General features: G+C 47.0%; 2 long non-coding RNA genes across 2 annotated transcripts; one reads left to right on the forward strand and one right to left on the reverse strand.

Annotated features, from left to right (window-relative positions):
• Positions 1-12,620: 12,620 nt before the first annotated feature.
• LOC141273496 (uncharacterized) lies at positions 12,621-13,283 on the reverse strand. Its single transcript, XR_012322102.1, has 2 exons — positions 13,179-13,283; positions 12,621-12,718 (listed from the first exon to the last, which is right to left on the reverse strand). It is a non-coding gene; the product is annotated as an uncharacterized lncRNA (long non-coding RNA).
• LOC141273495 (uncharacterized) lies at positions 13,284-17,440 on the forward strand. Its single transcript, XR_012322101.1, has 2 exons — positions 13,284-13,955; positions 16,623-17,440. It is a non-coding gene; the product is annotated as an uncharacterized lncRNA (long non-coding RNA).
• The last annotated feature ends 9,669 nt before the right edge of the window (positions 17,441-27,109 follow it).

Genomic DNA, 27,109 nt, shown 5'->3' on the forward strand with positions numbered 1-27,109 from the left:
AGAGAAGCTTTGCGGCTGAAAGTTCATCCCAAGTGAGTAAAGACCCGGATGACTTCATACACCGTCTCAGCTCGTTATTTCCTGCGCGGCACTGCACCCACCATTCCTCCTCACACTGCCCTGAGGCCTGCTCCGCCTGCGGGGAGCCGTCCCATCTTAGCTGCCCGAAACACCGGCCTCAATGGACTGAAGCAGTGCTGGTGCCCATCACCGGAAACCGCAGGTGGCGTAGTCGAAATACCACTCTTACTTGAAAGCCCTTTATATCTTTTATGTGACTGCCCTGGGCATGGACCGGGTCTAGGCCATGACTGCATCCCTCCCGCGATCCCTACACTGACCTGGCTCCGAGTACCCCAAAGCTCAGGGAGGGCTAGAATGTCACACATTCACATTTCAAAAAATTAGGGCCTAACACCACCATTCCCGTGGCCAACAGATTGGAGATGGTGGAGTTCAACCTCTTAGCTTTGTCATGTGTAGAGGAAACAATATTTTACGTGACCACAACTGCGGGACAGAGGGCTGGCTGCAGTGCTGAGAGAGGGTGGAGTATGGTGAACTGGAAAAACTGCTGAACCATGAGTGAGGTGCAAGCGGAGAAGTTATGGTGGATTGAGAAAGATGTGGTGTGCTCAGTGAAACAAACACAGCAGGCATGTCTGCCGTTACAGCTGACAGGCTCTCACTCAGCCTGACTGGAGCGGGTATACAACCGCAGGTTCTACGGTCGGAGACCTGCGTGACAATGCTTGGCACATTAACAGAGGAGAAGGAAGAAGCAGCAGATGCGGTTGAAGCGGTGGCTGATGGTTGTTGAGGTCCACATTTTATCGCAGTGAGATTGCTAGAGTAACGGTCATTGCTAGGGGAGATGTTACAGTGGCGGTGACCCGGTCCGTGACCCAAGGCAGTCAATAAAAAGGGGTTATTTACAGGGGATTTATAGTTCTTATATACAGTTCGTGACGCCACCTGTGGTATGCAGCTAAAGGGAGCCGCCGCTGCGGAGCAGGTCCTCTGGAGCTGTTGTTAATGCAGCAGAGTTGGTTTAGCTCTCCACAGGTACAGCTTAGCTCCAGAGCAGTGCAGATGTTGCTGTTATGGTGTAGTGCAGAGGATGGCGCAGATAATGATCACAGAGACAGTAAGGTGCAGTCCTCAGGGTTTACTTTCTTAGACTTCCAGTTACCAGTACTAGAGTAACTTCCCACGGCGTTCTGTGCTCACTCAGGGAGGGGTTCAGCAAACTCCCAGGTCTCTCCGGAGTATGTATCGGGATCCCCATCTGTGTATTCCCTCTGGTCGTCTCCCTGCACCTCACACCTAGTGTCCCAATCCAGTGACCGCGGACCTTGCGGGGCGACTTCTTCTCTATCCCCTGGGTCCTCTATGGCCACGTTCTTGGTGAGACAGATGTGGCTTGCGGCTGCAGTACCTGAAATACTGCAGCCTAAGGTTTCCTAGTTGAGGCTTAAAGAACTCTGCTAGTTTAGGGACCTGTCCCCTCTGTGCGACCCGACCCCTCCATTCCTAGCACATTCGGGCGTACGGGTGGTCTCCAGCACTTCCCGTACCCCTGGGGTCCCTTCCAAGTTCCTGGAGCCTTTCCTGCTCCTCTCTCTCTCTCTCTCTCTCTCTCTCTCCAGTCTTGGGCCTCTCCTCAGGCCCTCCTTCTGAGCAGAGCTCCTACAGAGCTCCTGCTCCCAACTCTTCTAACTGTAGACTGTTCTGTTCTAGAATGTTCCACCCTCATTTTATATCACTCCTTTCAATGCTCCCCTGATCTACGTCCTCCACCCATACCCACTACATGGTTCCCCCTTCTTTGGTTCCCCCCACTCTAGCCAGGGACAGGGCTCAGCAGGAAGCACGACACATCTTGCCCTTCCAGCTGGTCTGGAGTAGTGTAGTGTTGGATGCAGGTGTGAGAGTCCCGGGCAGCACTCTATCCTTACCTGAGAGTGGAGTACCACACCTCTGGGTGAGATGCAGTACCTCTGTGGTGACTGAACCCGCAGGGGTGCCACATTTGCACCAAAGAATTTAAGCTGAGATGTAGCCTACTTTATATACCACCGTAGTAGGAAAAAATATTTTCAGTTTATCATGTCTGTGTACCCCTGTGTGGAGAACAATATCTGCACCAAAATTTAATATCACAAGAGTATAACTATTGTAAAGGAGACCAAAACCTCTTCCACTACAGTCAACCCAGCAGATGGAGACCCAATCAGGATTCTCCACATTTCCAAAAATTATTGGCAGACACCATCAAAGTGGCATTAATTTCAGTACAGTAGAAATTGTAGAATTAGGAACGACACCTCTTCCATTACAGCCAACCCAATAGATGGAGAATCAATCAGGAGTGTTCACATTTTAAAAAATTAGGGCCTAATACCACCAAAGTGGCATCAATTTAACTACAGTATAAGTATTATAATGGGGACCGACACCTCTTCCACTACAGCCAACCCAGCAGATGGAGACACAATCAGGTGTGTTCACATTTAAAAAAATTAGGGCCTAAAATCTGCAGCATCAAGAGCAGGCACAAAAGCCATATCACAGACTGCAATTCCGCAAGACCAATGCAGCACACTACACTAAAACCTACAACATCACCTAATCTGTACAGTCTGCAATTGGGGTGCAAAAGTCCTTGGAGATCCATGACTTGTTCATCTTGATGAAAGTTAGGCGGTCTATACTTTCATGGGACAGCCGGCTGCGCTTATCCGTCAGGACCCCAACAGCAGCGCTGAAGACACGTTCTGAGAGAACGCTGGCTGCCAGGCATGATAAAACCTCTAAGGCATGACAGGCAAGCTCAGGCTATTCATCCATTCTTGAAGACCAAAATGTAAAAGGGTCCAAATCCTCTCTGATGGCATTCATATTGAGCTCTAGATACTCCTGCACCATCCCCTCCAGTCGTTCACCATGTGTCAGACTTGTACTTTGTTGTGCTAGTGCATGAGCTGTTGTAAAAAATGTGTGAAAGGACTCACAGAAATTGCTTCTGCCACTTACTCTGCTGCTGCAAATGTTTTGGTGTTGACGAACTGACGCGCTGAAGGTTGAAAGACTACAGCTGCGATGCACACTGTGTGCCTCACTTCTATCTTGGGGAAAACCTCTCTTAAGGTTGCTTAAAAGCTTGTTTCGATACTCCAGTATTAGCGGATCCCTTTACAGGGTGGGAAGCATCTGGTAAAATTTACTCTTATAACCTGGATCTAACAGAGTGGCAACCGAGTAGTCATCATTATTTCGAATCCTAACTATACGGGGATCATGTTGCAGATAGTGCATCAAGAAGGCACTCATATGTCGTGCTTTTCCAGGAGGTCCAAAGACAGGATGTATTGATGGCTGCGTAACACTGATGCTTGTTTCCTCCATTCCCTCCTGCCAACCACATTCAACAGAGAGGGGAAACAGAGAGGGGATGATTATCCTCTTCATCTTCTGACTGTTGCTCGCCCATCACCTCTTCTTATTCCATTTGCACCTTCGGCTCTTGCACCTTCACTAACAGTTTGTCTGGTATCACCAACCCTCCTCGATCGCAGTAATCCACCATCACTTGGCATCCGCCTATGTGATGACAGTCTGGAACTCTGAGACATTCTTATCCCTTCCGCATCCTCCTCTTCTTCTGGGACAACCACCTTCTGCTGCACACTATTCAAAGTCTGCTCCAGCATGTAAATGACTGGAATAGTGATGCTGATGACGGCATTGTCAACGCTAACCATTTTAATAGCCATTTCAAAACTGTAGAGAATGGTGCAGAGGTCCTTAATCTGTCCCCACTCCTTAAACGTGATATGCCCCACGTCTGTGCTGCGTTGGTCCAGGCTTTACAAAATGACATACTGCGTCAGGGCTTGTTGCTGCTGCCACAGTCGCTGCAACATGTGCAGAGTGGAATTCCACCATGTCGGCACATCGCATATCAACCTGTTAACTGACATGGACAAAGACCTCTGTATCGATGTAATTCAATGACATGAGGGGTGCGAATGGTGGAAGTGAGCACACAGTTTCTGTGCTTTCTGAAGCAGCTCATCCAGGCCGGGATAGTGGTGGAGAAATCGCTGTACCACCAGGTTGAGGATGTCAGCCATGCAAGGCACGTGTGTGAGCTTGCCTTGTAGTAGAGCCTCCACCAGGTTCGTACTGTTATCGCACATGGCCTTCCCTGGCTCCAGGTTCAGCGGAGACAGCCATTGCTCAAACTCAGCCTGGAGAGCTATCCACAACTCTTCAGCTGTGTGACAGCCATCTCCAAGGCATATTAATTTTAAGACTGCCTGATTGCAGTGAGCCCTGACTGCGCAGTATGGAAGTGGTGTGGATTCACGCTGCACTGTTGGAACACGTGTCTTGTTAAGGCTGAGGCTGCGTGCACAGGTGGAGGCCCTAGAGGAGGTGGCAGAAGCAGTGGAGGAAGTGTGAAATACAGAAGTTTGGTCTGCAAGCCTTGGGGATTCCAATATTTGTGGAGCAGCCCCTTCCTCGCCTGCACCCACAGCCACCAGAGTCACCCAGTGCCCAGTCAGCGAGATGTAACTCCCTTGGCCTTGCTTACTCATCTAGGTGTCTGTGGTGAAATGCACCCTAGCAGACTTAGATTTAGTCAAGGAATGGGTGATGTTGTCTGCGACATGCTGGTGTAGCGCATGCACAGCTTTCTTAGAGAAGTAATGGCAACTGGGCAACTGTTACTTGGGGACTGCGATGGCCATCAGCTTTCGGAAACCATCTGTATCTACCAGGTGGAAAAGCAACATTTCCATGGCCAACAGATTGGAGATGGTAGAATTCAACCTCTTAACTTTCTCATGTGTAGGATGAAACAATCTTTTACGTGACCACAACTGCAGGCCGGAGGGCTGGCTGCAGTGCTGAGAGAGGGCAGGGGACAGTGAATCGGACAAACTATTGGACCGTGAGTGAGGTGCAGGCACAGATGTTACGGTGGATTGAGAAATGTGGTGTGCTTGGTGAAACAAACACAGCAGGCATGTCCGCTTCCATTACAGCTGATGGGCTCTTACTCAGAGTGACAATACAGTCTGCATGAGGCTCAGGTATTTCAGTCTCATCAGGATCACTTCCTTCCCTAGTGGTTAACGTCTGGTGACGAGGGTCAGGAACCTGCTCGGACCCTACTCTGTCCTGCCCCGAATCCAACCTAAAAAAAATTTGGGAATCAGTGCAGATGCTTTCCTCCTCTTGACTCTGTGAATGCTTGGAGTACACTTCTGATGCCCATGGTATTGAGTGGGTCTACAGATCTACAGACTCGCCCATCTGTGGTTCGCTACAGTCAGTTGGGCACTTGGACAGTAGTGACGTGGGGGGAAGCAAGAGTAATTGGGGTGCCACCTCTGTGGATTGTACTGCGTGTGATTTTGAGGTGGAAGAAGAAGAGGAGAGGCCACTTGAAGCTGCTCTTGCCATCCACTGGAGCACCTGCTCTTTCCGGCCATTATCAACAAGGCGTATCACTTTGCGGCTGCTAAAGAAAGGGAGTGGAGTAGCCCTTCCAGTAACAGAAGTTGTCAGTTGTCTTCAGATAGGATATGACGGTGTTGGTTCACTAGTGTTTTCACTAACATTACCACCTACCCAACGTATACCTTGAACACCAAGGCTATTCCCCATTTCACCACGACCTCTCTTTTTCCCACTCATGTTGCTCATATATTGTGGTAGGAGCATGCTATTAGCAAAACAAAATTAGTTTTTTCCTCTGCAACAGCTCTACACACACCTGAACACTTGAATTTCAGCGGCACTAAATGACAAGGTAAGTTATGTCTTGCTGTATAATGTTACTAATAGAAGAAAGTATTTTTTTTTGTGTGGATGAGGCCTGTAGAGCATAGGAGATATATGCGACCAACAATTTCAAACTGAGATGTCCCCTCCTGTGTAACGTTAGGAACAGAAGAAAGTATTTTTTTAGGTGGATGAGGCCTGTATAACATACAAGATATTCTCCAAACTATTTCAAACTGAGATGTCCCCTGCTGTATAACGTTAGGAATAGAAGAAAGTATTTTTTCACTGTGGATGAGGCCTCTATAACATACGAGATATTCTCCAAGATATTTCAATCTCAGATCTACACTGCTGTATCACATTAGTCACAGCAAAAAATAGATTTTTTTTTACTCTGCATAAGTTCTGCATACAGCTGAATTTTACCGCCACTGAAGGACTACATAGCTTATAGCAGAGTGTAACACGTTTGTCACACAAAAAAATATTTTTGCAGTCTGGCTAGCAACAGAAAAAATCTATTTTTTTACTCTGAAAACAGCTGAAGTTCAACGACAATAAAGTAGTATGTGGCTTTTAGCAGAGTGTATCACGTTTGCAACAGAATTTTTTTTTGTAGTCTGGCTAGCAACAGAAAAAATATATTCTTTTTACTGTGCATACAGCTGAATTTCACCCACAAAAAATTACAAAGTGAGCTACTATAGCTTGCGCTATCACATTAGCAAATGAAAAAAAAAAGAGTTTTGTCTCTGCACTCAGGAGCTCTGCAGAGTCTGCATACAGCTGAATTTCATCCCCACTAAATGAACAGGTTGGCTACTAGGGCTTGCTTGCTTACTTGCTGTATGACATTAGCAAGTGAAAAAAGTAGATTGAAGGGATACTGGTGCATAGAGCATAATACAAGCAGTGCATAACACTGTTCTATACCATGGGCCCTGCTGTTTTGTCTGAACCTAAGTAATTGCACAAGAAAAAAAAATGTGCTGCAAGGTCGATTTCACAGGCACACAGCAGACTACTTATCTAAACTATCTGACTTTAAAACAACCACCTATCTATCTAGCTAATATCTCTCATTAAACAGGAGCACACTCAGCAGCAGCGTCTGTCAGCAGTGACATGCATAAAATGGCGCTGAGGGAACATGGGCACTCTTTATATAGAGAGAACATGTGATTTCAGCAGCCAATGGCAGAAGCCCTTGTGTCTAGACAGTGTGGATGCTTCCTGCGCTCTGATTGGCTAGCTGCGATTTGCTCACTTAAAGTTACAGGGGGAAAAAAAAAAGATTACAAGTGCACCGCTCCTCTGACCTCTTCTGAGCTCTTCCCAGCCCCTCCACTCATCTAACACGTCCCCCCGCTCATCATACATAATCAGTATGCTAGCCAAACTGTTAAAAACACTGTAGTTGCCCCGCAATCATTTTCCCGCACTTATTCGCCAAATGTTACCAATTCTCCCGAAATTAAGTAAAAATGCTCGCCTTTCTGATCACAAATCCGAATGGGCCATATTCGTGTCGAATTTAACTTTTGAGATCGGACTTCGAACATATTTGCTCATCACTACTTTTGGGGTTTTTCTGGTGTTCTGGCACCTTAGAGGTGTAAAGTGACTAAAAGGGGTAGTCATCATTACCGATCCACTGTCCCATTATGCTCTGGCACTGTACAGGAAAACTGTGCCCCAGTCCCAGTGTACTTTCAGGTGTGTGGTGCATCACACTCACTTGTAGACCACAGGCCTCCGCATACTACCCTCTCGCGGCCATTTCTCTTTCATGAAGCGGATGCAGTTCCATTCCTGCAGTGTGGACCCATATCACAGTGACCTGGTCACCGGTTTCCGCCTGCTGGATAAGCCATGACTCTTGTTGCCATCACTTTTGCCACCCATCAGGACTGGAACTGGGGTCTCTTCCACGTCCATCTGTGGCAGGGGAGTTGGGGCTTTTTCTGGGGCCGGTACCTCCTTACGGGGCTGAGGTGTACTCACCAACATAACCGTCACCAGTACTCTCAGTCACTCCACCCTGCCACAGGGCCTCGGCCATACAGAAAACTCCATCTTTGGGTCAGGTTCTGGTTCCTGAGCCTTTGCTGAGGCTTTGGCTGGGGCCTTCACTACTGGAGCCTTCGCAGGGATCGCCACTGTTCTTAGTCCTCCCGGCCGATGTTCTTCCTCCAGTTGCGCCATCATCTGTTTCCATTACATATGTCATGGGCCTCCACGAAGTGCAACATTATAGTGCCACTCCATTGCTGCTTGCTCGCTCTCCAACAATGGCACTGTCCCACTCTGCTGTAGATGAGCTTCTCCGCAGCTCTACCTATTCTGGGATGGAGTCACTTCTGGCTCACCTGCCCGTTTCTGGGGTTTCTCCGCCCGTACTTCATTGACTCGCTGCAACGGGCATGGTTTCTTTATCTTCTGCCACGCCTATTGGAGGCGGGCAACATTCACTACAGGCCGGACTCTCAAGACATGCCACTTCCCAGGCTGGATGGATTTTTGTGCTCTTCCACTTACCTTACGCTCACAATAGGCAGTTCTGTCTCCCCATTGTGCTCCACTCACCGCCATCTTGCAGTCTTTGCTTGGTGCCATCTTTATTTTCATTGGATCCTTCCTCGCATCTGTCAAGTTTCCTTGATGCATGGTTGGATCCTTCCAACTACGCCAAATGTAAAGTGACTGAGAACGGTAGTTATGACCGAGCTGCCATCCCATTACACTTGGACACTTTACAGGAAAGCCGTGTCCCAGTCCCAGTGTGCTGTCAGGTGTGGGGTACATCACACTCACTTGTAGGCCGCAGGCCTCCACTATCTCCAGGATTCCATCTCCAGGAGCCACCGCACACAACTCAGGGGAGACCAAGTTCAATAAACAGAAGTTTCCTGGACAGATATAGTTTATCAGATTGTAACATGTGGGATAGGGCACAACACTTCCGGTTCCTTACTTCCTTAGCACAACACATCCTCAGCCCTACCATTCATTCCTCCTGGACTATCCCTATGCTTACTGGCTCCGTCAGCCCCAGGAATTTCCTGTCCAGTTCTGCAGTGGACCTGGGATTCATTACCTTCTCTTCAATCGGTTCCGCATCCATCTTCCCCTGTGCTCCAGAGGACACAATGCTCCTTTTCACCCCTAAGCCATGTCTTAATCTCTTGAGGTTGCCGGAATGTCCGCACGGGATTCCAGTATGGCCTCCCACTTCCTTGAACGATTGGTACATGATGGCCCCAGCAGCCCACTGAACTTGAACTTATCCTTATTACTGTACTTCCTTATCTGACAACCTTTAGGAAATGAGTCCCTTTTCTAACCTAACAAACCTCATCCCACTCAGTCCCAACATTAACTGTATGTTATCTTATGTCCTATACCACTGCCACGCACTATGCATATTATACTTTACATTACTACAGTCATGGCCAAAAGTATTGAGAATGAGACAAATAGTAATTTTTCCAAAGTTTACTGCTTCATTTTTTGTAATGGCAATTTGCATATACTCCTGAATGTCAAAGAGTGATCAGCTTAACAGCAATTACTGTACTTGCAAAGTCAATATTTGCCAAGAAAATGAACTTTAACCCCCAAAACACATTTCAACATAATTGCAGTCCTGCCTTAAAAGGAGCAGCTAACATCGTTTTAGTGATTGATCCATTAACACAGGTGTGGGTGTTGATGAGGACAGGGCTGGCGATCAATCAGTCATGATTAAGTAAGAATGACATCACTGGACACTTTAAAAGGTTATCTCTAAAGAAACACGTGCAGCCATCATTGCCTGCACAAAAATGGCCTAACAGGGAAGAGTATCGCAGCTACAAAGATTGCACCTCAGTCAACAATCTATCGCATCATCAAGAACTTCAAGGAGAGAGCTTCCATTGTTGTCAAAAAGGCTCCAGGGCGCCCAAGAAAGACCAACAAGCGCCAGGACCGTATCTTAAAACTGTTTCAGCTGTGAGATCGGACTATGAGCAGTGCAGAGCTTGCTCAGGAATGGCAGCAGGCTGGTGTGAGTGCTTCTGCACGCACTGTGAGGCAGAGACTCTTTGATCAAGGGCTGGTTTCAAGGAGGGCAGCAAAGAAGACACTTCTCTCCAGAAAAAACATCAGGGACCGACTGATATTCTGCAAAAGGTACAGGGAGTGGACTGCTGAGGACTGGGGCAAAGTCATTTTCTCTGATGAATCCCCTTTTCGATTGTTTGGGACATCTGGAAAGCAGTTTATTCGGAGAAGAAGAGGTGAGCGCTACCACCAGTCTTGTCTCATGCCAACTGTAAAGCATCCTGAAACCATTCATGTGTGGGGTTGCTTCTCAGCCAAGGGGATCGGTTCACTCACAGTCTTGCCTAAAAACACAGCCATGAATAAAGAATGGTACCAGAATGTCCTCCAAGAGCAACTTCTCCCAACCGTCTAAGAGCAGTTTGGCGCCCAACAATGCCTTTTCCAGCATAATGGAGCACCTTGCCATAAAGCAAAGGTGATTACTAAATGGCTCATGGAACAAAACATAGAGATTTTGGGTCCATGGCCTGGAAACTCCCCAGATCTTAATCCCATTGAGAACTTGTGGCCAATCATCAAGAGACGGGTGGACAAACAAAAACCAACAAATTCTGGCAAAATGCAAGCATTGATTATGCAAGAATGGACTGCTATCAGTCAGGATTTGGTCCAAAAGTTGATTGAGAGCATGCCAGGGAGAATTACAGAGGTCTTGAAGAAGAAGGGGCAACACTGCAAATATTGACTTGCTGCATTAACTCATTCTAACTGTCAATATAACCTATTGGTACTCATAATATGATTGCAATTATATTTCTGTATGTGATATGAACATCAGACAAACACTAATAAAAACCAGAGGCCAGCAGATCATGTGAAAATATAATTTTGGTGTCATTCTCAATACTTTTAGCCATGACTGTACATTAACAGTACTTATACTACCCCATATCACAGTCTATGTACAATATACAGTACAAACCAAAAGTTTGGACACACCTTCTCATTTAAAGATTTTTCTGTATTTTCATGACTTTGAAAATTGTACATTCACACTGAAGGCATCAAAACTATGAATTAACACATGTGGAATTATATACTTAGCAAAAAAGTGTGAAACAACTGAAAATATATCTTATATTCTAGGTTCTTCAAAGTAGCCACCTTTTGCTTTGATGACTGCTTTGCACACTCTTGGAATTCTCTTGATGAGCTTCAAGAGGTAGTCACCGGAATTGGTCTTCACTTCACAGGTGTGCCCTGTCAGGTTTAATAAGTGGGATTTCTTTCCTTATAAATGGGGTTGGGACCATCAGTTGTGTTGTGCAGAAGTCAGGTGGATACACAGCTGATAGTCCTACTGAATAGACTGTTAGAATTTGTATTATGGCAAGAAAAAAGCAGCTAAGTAAAGAAAAACGAGTGGCCATCATTACTTTAAGAAATGAAGGTCAGTCAGTCTGAAAAATTGGGAAAACTTTGAAAGTGTCCCCAAGTGCAGTTGCAAAAACCATCAAGCGCTACAAAGAAACTGGCTCACATGAGGACCGCCCCAGGAAAGGAAGACCAAGAGTCACCTCTGCTTCTGAGGATAAGTTTATCCGAGTCACCAGCCTCAGAAATCGCAGGTTAACAGCAGCTCAGATTAGAGCCCAGGTCAATGCCATACAGAGTTCTAGCAGCAGACACATCTCTTCAACAACTGTTAAGAGGAGACTTTGTGCAGCAGGCCTTCATGTTAAAATAGCTGCTAGGAAACCACTGCTAATGACAGTCAACAAGCAGAAGAGACTTGTTTGGGCTAAAGAACACAAGGAATGGACATTAGACCAGTGGAAATCTGTGCTTTGGTCTGATGAGTCCAAATTTGAGATCTTTGGTTCCAACCACCATGTCTTGGTGCGACACAGAAAAGGTGAACGGTTGGACTCTACATGCCTGGCTCCCACCGTGAAGCATGGAGAAGGAGGTGTGATGGTGTGGGGGTGCTTTGCTGGTGACACTGTTGGGGATTTATTCAAAATTGATTGCATACTGAACCAGCATGGCAACCACAGCATCTTGCAGCGGCATGCTATTCCATCCGGTTTGCGTTTAGTTGGACCATCTTTTATTTTTCAACAGGACAATGACCCCAAACACACCTCCAGGCTGTGTGGGCTATTTGACCAAGAAGGAGAGTGATGGGGTGCTACCCCAGATGACCTGGCCTCCACAGTCACCAGACCTGAACCCAATCGAGATGGCTTGGGGTGAGCTGGACCGCAGAGTGAAGGCAAAAGGGCCAACAAGTGCTAAGCATCTCTGGGAACTCCTTCAAGATTATTGGAAGACCATTTCTGGTGACTACCTCTTGAAGCTCATCAAGAGAATGCCAAGAGTGTGCAAAGCAGTCATCAAAGCAAAAGGTGGCTACTTTGAAGAACCTAGAATATAAGACATGTTTTCAGTTGTTTCACACTTTTTTGTTAAGTATATAATTCCACATGTGTTAATTCATAGTTTTGATGCCTTCAGTGTGAATGTACAATTTTCAAAGTCATGAAAATACAGAAAAAACTTTAAATGAGAAGGTGTGTCCAAATTTTTGGTCTGTACTGTACACCACGTTGCATAGTTCACAATTCACATGACAGTATATACTGTATATATAAAATGCATGACCTTATTCACATTAGATCAATGAAGTAAGGGATCGCTTCACTGTCAAATAAATGGGTGCTCTGAAGTAATATATTACTAGCAAAAATCAAAGAAACTTCGGCACTCCAATGTAGATGCACAAAAAATTATATTTTATTGTATCGGTAGAACCCCACAGAAAGTAGATCGGCCAACGTTTCGACCTAAAAGGTCTTTATCAGGGCCTTTTCTAAGCATAAATGAAAAATGCATGTTTTAATAAATCAGGAATTAAACCAACATTGTCTGTACACAGGTCGGGATATATTGCATGTAATATGACACAAGGTCTAATTAAATTTACATAATAAAGAAAAATTGCAGATAAGAAATACGATCACCATGCATAATATATAGGGGGCTATCTTCAATAACAATGAAGAAATGGCATAAAACAAGAGACATACTCTAATAAAGGGCTGTGCTTCATGGTATACATGGAATAATGTGTAGTCACAGAAGCCCAGTATCATCAAAATCAATTAATAGACAAAGGATGTTCCATGGGGGAAAAAGGAAAGAAAGGGAATCTGGAGAGGCAGGCATTCTATAGTGCCTATAGGTAGAAGGCATACTAGTCAAATAGAGCGAAATAGGTACATTCTAAATAACAGGAAGGGCGACATAAACACATTCTGTGTATGACATACCTGGTAGATGGGGGAATGTATGAGACAGGTGAAGCGGTGACATGCCGTGCAGTATGAGAGAGATGAAGCCCCATCCTTCTTATAGCCGGTGAGGCAATTAATGTCACGACGCCCGGCACTTTTCTTCATACTCCTATTGAAGAGGTTCGCACGCGGGATTTGGAAAAGGAACTAAGGAGATATACTGCTCTAGATCTGCATAGCATCACTCTTGCAGAATACCATAAATCACAACGGATTCCACGTGGATTAAGGGTAAATCTACGTCCCACTCTGTTTAGTGAGAATTCTGATTATTGTACAAAGTTTGAGGGGATCCTCAATAAATGTTCCATGGACATTATTCTACTGACTATTGATTTTATACAAAAGGAAATAACGGATCTACAGACCAGAATTGCCTCTACAGAGGAACAGTTAAGCCATACAATATCAGCTGAAGAATTCACAACGTTGAAGAACAAAGTAGACAAAACTGTCTCCGAATATCGTAACGAACTTCAACTGAGAAAAAAATCTAAGTTTCTTCGTGACGCTGAGGATTACCTTAATAATCAAGTGTACAGATGGCGTTTTTCCGTACAGGGCAGAAACAGCAGACCATACAGACGAGGATACAACTCTTCACCAGGCCGAAACTCTTCTACCGACAGCGAGAAAGGTACCTATACACCCAATTATTTTTTGGACCAGCGAAGGAATCGTCCACCCAGAATCAGACGAGGCGGGGGAGGCGATCGACAAGGAGACAGCACTCGGATGACAACTCGTTCACAGGTAGGACCAACATCGTGTTTAACATTTCCTCACAGTCCTTAGCACCAGCTGAACTAGATTTATTACAAAAGGGACTCTCTTTTTGCCCTACACCACCTTTTGACACATTTTTATTAGAACAGGAACTTCAACGCTTTTACAGAACTTTGAGATTGAAGGTTCATTTCTCAACAAAGGGAGAACACTTGGACGTTCCTATAGACAGTCATAATGTGGAAATGTTTTCTCTCCGGGGTCTTCAACTACGTATCCCGAGTCATTTTCAACCACCCCGTACTTATCATCATGTCGAGACATATATCGATCTGGTCCAAAAGGACATTAATCGGTGTTTGCATATGATCAAGAGAGGTGACCTGCATAACAAAAATAATTTGAATCCAGAAGAAAGTATGGCCCTCTCGACATTAAAAAAGAGACAAAACCTCATTATAAAGCCAGCTGACAAAGGGGGCGCCATTGTCATTATGGACCGGACATACTATATATCAGAGATACATACTCAATTAAATGATAGGGAGACATACTTACCAATATCCCAGAACCCTACCTCAGAGGTAGCTAACCTCATTAAAAATTTGGTCACATGTCATTCTCAGATGGGTACTATTGATACCAAATTGTCACAATTCTTGGTTAATAATGATCCTATCATGCCAGTTTTTTACACGTTACCAAAAATACATAAGAATCTACATAAGCCACCAGGAAGACCCATCGTTGCCTCCACTAACTCAATTTTATCCCCCTTGGCAATCACGTTAGAAAAGATCTTGACACCACATATTCATAAGATTGCTTCCTATATCAAGGACACTGCTCATTTCTTGACTAGTATTAAAGATCTGGGAATTATTCCCAATAATAGTATCCTAACAACGATGGACGTCAATAACTTATATACTAGTATTGACCATGAGGAAGGCATTGAGGCCACAAAAAAATTTTTGAGAACCCACACTACATATTCGGTGCAACAGATTGATTTTTGTAAGGATTTATTAACTTTAGTCCTCACTAAAAATTTCTTCATGTTTGAAGACAGATTCTATTTCCAAAAGAGAGGTACAGCGATGGGTTCGAACATGGCGCCCCCTTACGCGAATATATTTATGGATAAATTTGAGAATGATTATGTATACACTCATCCCCTTTTTGATCAATATGTATTATTTTGGAAACGGTTTATTGATGATATATTTTTTATTTGGACAGGCACAGAGAATGACCTAAAAAACTTTTTTTCGGATCTTAATACAAGAGTGACCTCCCTAAAATTTACTATCCTGCAAGACTCACACTCAATACATTTTTTGGATACATGGATTACGCTCACTGACACTGGACATTTAATTAGCGATTTATATATAAAACCGACGGATAAAAACAGTTTACTGCTATACTCCAGTTGTCACCCACGACACGTTAAGAGGGCACTGCCCAAGTCGCAACATAATCGTGTAGATCGTATAGTATCAGATGTTGACACCAAAAAAATTAGACACGAAGAAATGAATGTCAGATTTCGACAGAGAGGGTATCCACCCTATATTCTTAACCAATCCACGCAACCCAACACAAAACGGAAGGAGGAATCACGATTGGTTTTCGTGAGCACTTATCATCCCTTTGGTGGATCAATAATTAAATGTATTAAAAAACATTGGCCCTTGTTAGGTCAATCCTATCCTGAGGTATTGGAGTTTAGTGATTCCCCATTACTGTGTCACAGAAGACCTCGGAATATTCGTGACCATTTGATTAAGGCTGATGTAGGGTCCACACATATAGGACCCATTCAACGAACCTTGGCCACACCACGTAGGGGCACTTTCCCTTGCCTGGGATGCTTACAATGTTCAAATGTCACCAAGGGTGATACTTTCACACACCCTCTCTCTGGCAAACGGTTTCCCATAAAAGAATACTTTTCGTGTGACTCCACCTATGTAGTCTACTTGATTAAATGCCCATGCGGTCTCGGATATGTTGGTGAAACTACGCAACATATCCGAGACCGCATTTCACAACACAAGTCTACGATCCGATGCCGACGTACGATGCTTCCTATACCGGCACACTTTTTAGCCATGTCACATGGCATTTCACAGCTAAGGTATCAGGTCATTGACCATATTCCACCACATAGACGGGGAGGCAATCGGATTAAAAAACTCAAGAAACGAGAGCTATACTGGATCCATACCTTACAGACTCTCACCCCTAAGGGATTAAATAGGGAATATGAAGTACAATATGATTAATTGAATTGATCCTTTGCAGTGTCCAATTTTCCTATGGTGATTGTATTTGATTGTTCAATGTGTAATTTGATGCCATTGACTGTTTCCTTCTTTTTTAGGTCCTAAGCTAAAGCACTCTGTCACCTCAGAATCGTATTACATGTACATTTATTGAGGACTCCCTCTTCTGCATATTATAAATTAAATGAAAAATTATTTTCTCTATTGTGATACAGTATAAGTGCCTTATGACCAGATCATTCCCTTTCAGATAGGTATATTCTGTGGTGAACACTTTTAATACATCATTCCTATTCCTCCCATGTAATTCATTAAGTGTCCACTGTGTGTCCTCAGCGCGACTGTTGCACTGCGCATGACAGGAACTTCCCTGCGTCTCACTACTCTTTCTTCTGCGTTCCAGCACTCACACCGGAAGAGGGCACCACGCACTGCGCATGACAGGAACTTCCCTGCGTCTCACTACTCTTTCTTCTGCGTTCCAGCACTCACACCGGAAGAGGGCACCACGCACGCCACGCATGAACGGACACACATTACCGACACTACCATACACATGGCATTAATTGCCTCACCGGCTATAAGAAGGATGGGGCTTCATCTCTCTCATACTGCACGGCATGTCACCGCTTCACCTGTCTCATACATTCCCCCATCTACCAGGTATGTCATACACAGAATGTGTTTATGTCGCCCTTCCTGTTATTTAGAATGTACCTATTTCGCTCTATTTGACTAGTATGCCTTCTACCTATAGGCACTATAGAATGCCTGCCTCTCCAGATTCCCTTTCTTTCCTTTTTCCCCCATGGAACATCCTTTGTCTATTAATTGATTTTGATGATACTGGGCTTCTGTGACTACACATTATTCCATGTATACCATGAAGCACAGCCCTTTATTAGAGTATGTCTCTTGTTTTATGCCATTTCTTCATTGTTATTGAAGATAGCCCCCTATATATTATGCATGGTGATCGTATTTCTTATCTGCAATTTTTCTTTATTATGTAAATTTAATTAGACCTTGTGTCATATTACATGCAATATATCCCGACCTGTGTACAGACAATGTTGGTTTAATTCCTGATTTATTAAAACATGCATTTTTCATTTATGCTTAGAAAAGGCCCTGATAAAGACCTTTTAGGTCGAAACGTTGGCCGATCTACTTTCTGTGGGGTTCTACCGATACAATAAAATATAATTTTTTGTGCATCTACATTGGAGTGCCGAAGTTTCTTTGATTTTTGCTTATTCACATTAGGTAACATTGATGAGATTGGAGTCTTCAGGGGTAAGAACACAGCAGGACAATCCACCACTCTTACAGGGCTCCTTAAATGTCACCCGCAAACAATTCTAGCAAAATCTGTTCTCCAAAAGCCAAATATCACTCCTTTCTTCTCAGCCTTGATGTGTGGTCTAACAGTAGTTTCTGACGACATATGGGGCATCACCGCGCTTGGGAGAAGCACTTTTTTTCTTTCATTCGATTTTCCATTAATTCCTGTGTAGCACCTGAAGGGTTAAACAATTTCCTGAAAGCAGTTTTGAAATACTTGAAGGGTGCGTTTTTTAAAATGATATCACTTTTGGGGACTTTCCAACATAACGGCGCTGCAAAGTCCATGTAAATAATAGGTCCCCAAAGAAACAGGTTTTGTAAATTTTTGAAAAAAAGAGAAATTGTTACTAAACTTTTAACCTTTCTAACATCTTAAGGCTGTGTGCCCACAATGCGTTTTTTAAGTATTTCCGCAGCGGCAAAAACGCTGCAGAAACGCTTAAAAAATGCATGGTAGAAGGCCTGCCATGTCCCCCAATGATAATCTGCATGTGCTGTGCACATGCTGCGGACATTTCCGCTGCGGATTATCATTGCGGAAAAAAACGCAGCACTACCAATTATTTTGCGGAAGTGCTGCGTTTTCGCCACCATTGACTTGCATTATAACGAGCCAATTCCGCAAGACAGCATCTGTACTTGCATAATTGGCGCGTTCTAATGTGCGGATGGTACCCGGGTGTGGAGGATAGGAGAGTCTCATCCACACCCAGGCACCATTAAAAAAGCTGTAAAAAAAGAATAAAATAAAAAATAAATGTATACTTACCTACTGGCGGCCCGCGGTGCGCTCCTCCTTGCTTCCCGGCACTTCGCGATGGAATGAAGGACCTGCGCTGACGTCAGAGTCATGTAATGGGTCACGCGACGCTGACGTCGGCAGGTCCTTCACTCTACCGCTGCCGGCAGCCGGGACGGTGAAGCAAGACAGCACGGGCCATCGGAGGGTAAGTATATATTTATTTTTTTATTTTTTGACATTCTCTCAGTCACACTATATAAATCCATGCTGTTTGCATGGATTTATATAGTGTGACCAAGTTGTCAAGCACTTTCCAAGTGATGCTAAAATTGCTTGGAAAGCGCTTGTCAACCCACATGTGGAAATGCATGTGAAGAACGCTTCACTTCCGCTTGTCCCTGGCAGGAAAACGCATGTACAATCCGCATGTACAATCCGCGTGTACATTCCGCATGCGTTTTTTTCTGCCAGGGGAGATGCAGAAACGCTCAGGAAAAAATCCTGAGCATTTCTGCATCGTGGGCACATAGCCTAACAAAATAAAATGACGTTTGAAAAATTATGCAGATGTAAAGTAGACATATGGGAAATGTTATCTATTAATTATTTTGTACAGTATGACTAATTGGTTTAAGGATATAAAGATTGAAAGTTCAAAATTTTCACCAAAATTAGAATATTTTCACAAATAAATGCAAAACATGTTGACCTAAATTGACCACTAACATAAAGTACAATGTGTCATGAAAGAACAATCTCAGAATTACTAGGATACGTTGAAGCGTTCCAGACTTATTACCACATGAAGTGACACTGGTTGGATTTCAAAAATTTGGGCTGTTCATTTAGGTTAAAATTGGCTGTCACTAAGGCGTTAAACAACATGATTGAACAAAATATTTCTCACTCACTATTCCTCTTTGTCTATAGGACTCTTTCAACCTTATGTAACAATAAAAAATAAAACCGATAACATATATGATTAACACTGAATTGATTAAATCCAGTTTACATACCTTGTTGAGCCCATGTTAGAACAAGAAGAGCAAGAGAAGTAGTGCAGCGTAACATGGTGGGTTAATGTGGTGACAGTATATGAACGTCTTATACCAGTGATATGATCTTGACTTATTTATCCTCTTTCTATGCTCTTTCATATAGAAAAGTGACCTCCTCCCTCATTATTCTCAATTAAAGGATTATTATAATTATTATTACAAGGTAAAATTGCATTTTCTTAAATGTCATTACTCGGTAGTGTGTAATTCTAATAATTATAATGTCTAAAAGGTCATGAAAGTGTTGTTAACTTTTCTTCATCAACTTTTTATAAAAGTTTTGGAAATGATTAACAAGACATCACCCCAACCAAAAGTTTTTTTAAAAAAAATCACCATCTCATGATGTTTATACTGTATGTGGTCCTTACCTTACATTGTAAAAGATTAGTGTTTTCTGATATTTGCTGTTGATGTTCATTTTCTACATTTTTACAAATGACATACAAATCTGCTGTTATGTATACCAGTGACACAAATTTGGCATTCTAAATGGAGAGTACGTACAACTAAGCTCCAACAGTGATGAACATTTTAAAATGTGGACATAAGCCTAGCTTAAACATTTGTCATTTATGTGACGCGCCCCCTGGGCCATATTCTTTAGGGGGAATATCCGGAGCCGGATCTGATGGGAGTTGTAGTCTTCCGAGTGGCTGTGACCCGGTCCGTGCCCAGGGTGTCAAACTCAGTTGTATGTGGCAGTCCTACAGATGTTACTAAGTTCTTAATGTCGACTACGCCACCCGTTGTGTTGCGGTCACTGTGGCCGCCGCTGCAGCAGGGTCCGCTGAGGCTGGTGGTGTAGGTGCAGCTTTGGTGATATAACCCCCAACGGGTGGGGTATAGCCTCAGGGGGATCAGGTGCAGAGGATGGGGGTTGTGGTGATGCAGTGTAGACGGCAATCAGAGACAGAGTCGGGTTATGCAGTTTAGGATGTTTACTCACTGCTGATGTTCTGGTCACTCCAGCTTCGAGTGACCTCCCGAGCCGTGCTGCGTCCACCAGGTTCTGGATCCAGCCAACCCCCAAATAAGTCCGGAGCGTGACCCTGAGCTCTCCTTCTGTCCTTTCTCTGGCCGTCCCCACTATTGATCCACCCAGGTCCAGCTCCCTCGGGCCTTCTGTTGGGAGACCCTTGGCCTTGGGTTCCCTGACCCTCCACGTGGTCTGCCTTCGTGGTGGATGTGGTGGGTGACCGTGACAAACGCTGCCCACGGTCTCCGGTCTCTGGCTGGGGAGTGTTTTTGCCCCCACCAGCTTGGGTTCCGGTACCCTGTGCCGACTCTTCACCCGGGGATTTAAGTTGGGTTCTTGGAGTCCTTTTCTTCTGTTTCCCCCTCTGGGTCTCTCTTTCTCCTCTCTCACTCTGGGTCTCTCTTCTCCTCCGCTCGCTGACTTTCTCTCTGCAACTGACCCTGTTCTTAGTTGGTGCCCACCTTATATACACCCTCTATGTGTGAGCTCAGGTGACCAGCACCCAATGAGCTCCTATCTTTACCCAGGCTGCTCCCCCTATCTGCCCCTACACTACTTGGGATGTACCACCCCCCTCCCACTCCAGCCAGGAACAGACTCGGTCGTACCTGCACAAGTGGGAGTACCGTTGGTCTGTTCCTCGGAAATGGGATGTGTGTAGTGCATGCAGCTTACCGAGCTCAGTTCCACACTCCTTCCTTACCCGGGAGTGGAATATCACACCTCTGGGTTGAGGTGCAATACCCCTGTAGCAGCCGAATCCTCAGGGTGCTACATTCCCCCCTGGTAAACCACAGCACGTCCTCGGGCTGTAAGACAAAAACATCACAAAACATACAAAAATTTTTATATAACCATAAACATATAAAACATATAAAACTTTATATAAATTAGCAGCATTAAACATTCTCGTCGTCTCTTGTTCCTCCTCCGGTCACTGTGCAACGTGTGACCGGGTAAAGTGCGACAGTCTCTTTTCTGGAAAAACTGGTTTTCCTGTAAAACAGGTAGGGGGCGCTTTAAGACGCGCAACTATATACAGGGATATGGCCGCTCTCAGTCCTCGGCCAGGTATTAGGGAGGAAAAGGGGATGGCTGCTCACAGTCCTCAGCCTGTGGGATTAAGGGTAAACGGGAAAACAGTTCACTCATCTGGTCCCAACGGGGACTATATTTGCAGTAACAGTTTCTTTGTACCCCGGTCGGGTAACTATTTACAGCACCTACTCCGCTGTACTCAACAACGTCTTCCTCCTGCTCCTTCTTTGGGGATCTCAGCTTCAGACCCGTCCGGATCCTCTTGCTCTTCCTCCTCACATCGCAGCTCCTCCTCTGTCAGGCGATGCACATGGAGGGCGTAAGGTCCTTTGGCACACTTGTGCCGGGTAAAGGTGACCTCGTCCCCGATATAAAGGTCACGACCTCTGTGCCCCTCCGGCAGATGGGACTCCACATCTCTGCGCGTGACAAAGACGTCGCCGGGGGTGTTGTGGTCTCTGATGAAGCCCCACCCATGCTGCATATTGAACTTAATTACAGTCCCGGTGGTGCGGGGACTGTGCGCTGCACGGGGGTCCCTCCTGGTTCGGCTCTTCTGCTCGGCGCTCCTTATTTGGGCCTGTTGTTCCCGGACCCGCCTCTCTCTCCGCTCCCTCGCAAACTCCTCGAGCTGCTGTCGGCAGCACTCAGCACGCTCCGCTGCAGCTGCCCTGGTTTCCTGAGTAAACCCCATTAGGTCTTCTCCGGTGGGGTCCCACTCAAATTGGGTCTCTTCAAGCGGGGGCGAGATCCTTATCACGGGCTTCGGAGCCGGAATCAGGGGTGCACACATGGCCCCAACTCTCCTCTGGTGCTCCAGTTCATAATATTTCTGGGGCCAGATGAAAGGCTGCCCGTCCGGCCACGTGTGCTGGGCAAACAAGTCCTCTCCCAGACGCGGCACCCTTAGTTTTACGGGTGCGGGCGCGGTGGTGGTGGCGCCCGGGTTGCCCAGGCCTTGCGGCCAGGCCTGGGGCACCTGTAAGGTGAAGGGCACCGTTAGGACGGCGGCGCCCTGGGCTACCTGGCCTTGCGGCCAGGCCGGAGGCTCCGCGGAGGTAGGGGGCGCTGTTGGTGATGCGACGCCCGGAAATTCTAGGCCCTGCGACCAGGCTGGTGTTACTTCCTGTTTTGCCACGCTCTGGGTCGGTGCGCATGGCGTCACAGGGGTCGCGGCGGCGGCTTCCGGTTGGGGCCTAGTCTGCGTCGGTGACATGGCGTTTTCGGGCACAGCAGGGGGACTTTCGGGCTCTGCGACGGGGAGCTGGGGCAGGCAAGCGGTGTCCCGGTTTGGGGTATAGACGTCCCCTTTACCTGCCTCCATGTGTTCGGCTCCCTTCTCGGCGCCGTCTCCGGCCTTGGGTCCTCCCGCGCCATCCTCAGAGGCGGTCTGTCTCCTCATCTTGGCTGGCGTGCTCCGGGTCTTGGTTTGCTGGGCCATCTCTCGGCTCCACTCCGCCAATGTCTCTCGCTGTACCCGGGCCATCCTCCGTGCGAGGCCCTCCAGGGCAGTCTGTGCACACTCCCGGTCTCGGGGGAGCTGTGCAAGGACCTCCACTAGTCCTAGTGGGGTCGTTGTTTCCAGCAGGCTCCTGACCAACGGGTCGGTGCTGCTCTGCTCTTCTTCCAGCAGGCTCCTGGCCAGCGGGCCGGTGCTGCTCTGCTCTCTCGCCATCTCCGGGTGAGCTTCTCTGCTACTCTTCTCCAGGCTTCCTGCCTCCGGGTGCGCTCGCTCCAGACTGCTCCAGGCGGCACCCATTTTCGTTCTTTTTTTTCGTCTCCTCCCATTTCGAGGGCGGTCCCGGGGCCACTGGGTGACTGTCAGCTCCAGGGGCGGTTCTTTCACGCTGACAGACACCTCTAGCATCACAGTCTCCGTTGGTGGGGGCGGTTTCCACTTTTGGCGCCATTTTCGGTCCTGGCCCACGATGGGAGGTGGCCTCTCGCCACCCTCTGGCACGCCCATAATGGCGTCCGCTCTGGCAAGGCGGGAAATCCTTGGAAATGGCGGGAACCGCTTCCCAGTGGCGGGAAACTCTGCAGATGGCGGGAAAAAGCTGTTAATGGCGGACAACCGGCGGGAATCGACTGGTGATGGGGTCCGATGGCGGGGACCCTCCGGAACCGGCAGGAGACTTCTTTTTGAGGTAACGATGTTCTTTTCTTCAGGCACGCAGTACCCGGTTGTTGCGGGCACGTAATCCTGCCGACTACGCCAAAGTTGACGCGCCCCCTGGGCCATATTCTTTAGGGGGAATATCCGGAGCCGGATCTGATGGGAGTTGTAGTCTTCCGAGTGGCTGTGACCCGGTCCGTGCCCAGGGTGTCAAACTCAGTTGTATGTGGCAGTCCTACAGATGTTACTAAGTTCTTAATGTCGACTACGCCACCCGTTGTGTTGCGGTCACTGTGGCCGCCGCTGCAGCAGGGTCCGCTGAGGCTGGTGGTGTAGGTGCAGCTTTGGTGATATAACCCCCAACGGGTGGGGTATAGCCTCAGGGGGATCAGGTGCAGAGGATGGGGGTTGTGGTGATGCAGTGTAGACGGCAATCAGAGACAGAGTCGGGTTATGCAGTTTAGGATGTTTACTCACTGCTGATGTTCTGGTCACTCCAGCTTCGAGTGACCTCCCGAGCCGTGCTGCGTCCACCAGGTTCTGGATCCAGCCAACCCCCAAATAAGTCCGGAGCGTGACCCTGAGCTCTCCTTCTGTCCTTTCTCTGGCCGTCCCCACTATTGATCCACCCAGGTCCAGCTCCCTCGGGCCTTCTGTTGGGAGACCCTTGGCCTTGGGTTCCCTGACCCTCCACGTGGTCTGCCTTCGTGGTGGATGTGGTGGGTGACCGTGACAAACGCTGCCCACGGTCTCCGGTCTCTGGCTGGGGAGTGTTTTTGCCCCCACCAGCTTGGGTTCCGGTACCCTGTGCCGACTCTTCACCCGGGGATTTAAGTTGGGTTCTTGGAGTCCTTTTCTTCTGTTTCCCCCTCTGGGTCTCTCTTTCTCCTCTCTCACTCTGGGTCTCTCTTCTCCTCCGCTCGCTGACTTTCTCTCTGCAACTGACCCTGTTCTTAGTTGGTGCCCACCTTATATACACCCTCTATGTGTGAGCTCAGGTGACCAGCACCCAATGAGCTCCTATCTTTACCCAGGCTGCTCCCCCTATCTGCCCCTACACTACTTGGGATGTACCACCCCCCTCCCACTCCAGCCAGGAACAGACTCGGTCGTACCTGCACATTTCTAAGTGGGAGTACCGTTGGTCTGTTCCTCGGAAATGGGATGTGTGTAGTGCATGCAGCTTACCGAGCTCAGTTCCACACTCCTTCCTTACCCGGGAGTGGAATATCACACCTCTGGGTTGAGGTGCAATACCCCTGTAGCAGCCGAATCCTCAGGGTGCTACATATGCACATATTTGGCAAGTTTTAGAAATTATTTATTTTAGTCTTTCGTTGATTCCTGACCTTTTTCATAATCATCCTTACCCCACGAGGCGAGATCTTGCATAGAGCCTCAGACCGAGGAAGATTGACAGCCATCTTGTGTTTCTTCCATTCTCTAATAATTGTGTCAACAGTAGTGTTGAGCCACCCCCGTAGTGTTCGAGTTCGGTTCGGTTCGTCGAACACCCGTGTGTTCGCCGAACTGTTCGTCGAACTGTTCGTCGAACACCTTCGAACACCGTTAAAACCAATGGCAGGCAAACAAAAACACATAGAAACACATAGAAAACACCTTCAAAGGTGTCCAAAAGCTGACAAACTGCTCAGAAGACACAACTAACACATGGAAAAGTGACAAGTACATATAGTCATGCGAAAAGAAAAGAGGTGGAGGAGTAAAAGGAGGGGGAGACACAGATATAGGCATGTCATGCCCTTCTAAAATCCAAAAAGTGAGAAGCCGACACGGCCAGTACGTTCCTGCCTGTGCCACCTCTGTGTCGCCGGGTTTGTGCCAGAGCCGCGGTGGACCCTGACGGCCAGCCCCCCTATCCCAATACTGGTGCCTGTCCGCCGGTGGGTCGAGGCCCCCCACGGTGGGGGGGGGAGTAACATCTACAGAAGAAAGACCATCTTCCAGCCAAACTAAGATGTCGACTTCTTTTCGTGGACAATGTGATACGATCCCATTCTTACGGACACGCCCATCGCTACAAATTCTAGATGAGGCACAAAAACAGCAGGTGCTTCAACGGATATCAAGTGCTCCTTCAAGTGGGCTCTCCATCACCTCAATTTCAACATCACAAATACTCCAGTCCTCAGAGGTGTCACCCCAATCGCACTTGCTTCCTCACAGCTCCCAAGTCTCCAGCTGCCCGTCTGAGTATGGGGTAACACAGATGGCTGAGTCTGCCCAGCTGTTTACTCATACTATAGCCTGGGAAACGGAGGTCTGCTCCAGAGCTTCTGTTAATCCAGATGAGGAAATGATCTGATCCGATGCCCAGAATCTTTATAAGTTGGATCCAGGACCAGATGAAGAAGGTTCTGAGCATAATGTAGACCCTTGTTCCCAAACTGTAACTCCTGTTGGTGGAGACAATGATGAAGACGATGATGAGACTCAAATACCTGATTGGAGCGACAACTTGACTTTTCGGTCAGGGCAGGAAGAGGTTGGCTCTGAGGGCGACGGGTGTGATAACACACAGGGTGATGATGACGAGGTTGGAGATCCCACTTACTGTCAACCCACAGTCAGACAGTCGATGAGGTCAGCAGAGGAGGTGGAGGAGGATGTGACTAGCCCTGGGGATGGGGATGACTCGGTACCCGGGCATTTGCATGGCCTTGGGGATGTCGCGGTGGTCGGCTCCCTGGCCCGTACCCTGGGGTCTCTCTTTAAAAGGGTGGATAATTGTTAATTTTATAAGAGTTCATGACGCCACCTGTGGTATCTGGTGACAAGCACCAGCGCTGCAGCAGTCCACTGAGGCCGGTGATAAGGAAGCTCGATGGTATAGCTCCCCACAGGTGGAGCTAGGTCTCAGGGCAGCGTATGCAGGGGGAATGCAGGACAGGCGAGACCCAGCTGGGTCAGAGCAAGAACGGGAACGGACACGGTAGTCACTTCAGTACCTTTTACTGGTGGAAATTCAGGCACATCCCGGAGCACTGTAGGGTGAAGGGTGCATATCAGGATCCTCCCCAATGAGCGGGTGTAGGGCCTCCTGTTTCTTGCCTCTGCGTAGTAAGTTTCTGACCTGCCTGGAGCTAGGCCTAACTTTGTCTCTGTCCTGTGCTGGCTGACCTTGTGGTAGGGCCTTCTCTTGGAGTTCACGCTCCCAGTATGCGGGGCCTAAGCGTCTCCTGGCTCTGTTACATATCAGCACCTTAGCGATCCTGGGACTTGTAGTTCTCCAGGGATTCCAGTTATGCCTTACTGGGTCATAGAGATACCGGTAAGCTCGGATCCTGTGTCCGGTAAATGCTTCGGGGTGAGCTGGTTAAGCTCCTCTGCCCCTTATGTACTAACTCACCACTCGCCTTCGGCCTACTCGGGCCCTCACTAGGCTATACACACTAACGGCAGCTTGCCGCGCTTCACTGATCTTACGGCACCGGCACACCTTAAGCTCTATCTGGGCTCCCTGAATCTAGCAAGCAGGAGCCTCGTGCTCCACTGCTGAACTATTAACTGCGTTCTCTAGACTAGACTGAGCTCCACTGCAGACTAACCTCTCTTAGGCTTCTCTACTGCAGGAACTCTTCAGAGGAAC

The sequence above is a fragment of the Phyllobates terribilis genome, unplaced genomic scaffold (assembly GCF_046119375.1).
Source record: "Phyllobates terribilis strain yellow unplaced genomic scaffold, ASM4611937v1 Scaffold_5__5_contigs__length_657084704, whole genome shotgun sequence".
Lineage (NCBI taxonomy): Eukaryota > Metazoa > Chordata > Amphibia > Anura > Dendrobatidae > Phyllobates > Phyllobates terribilis.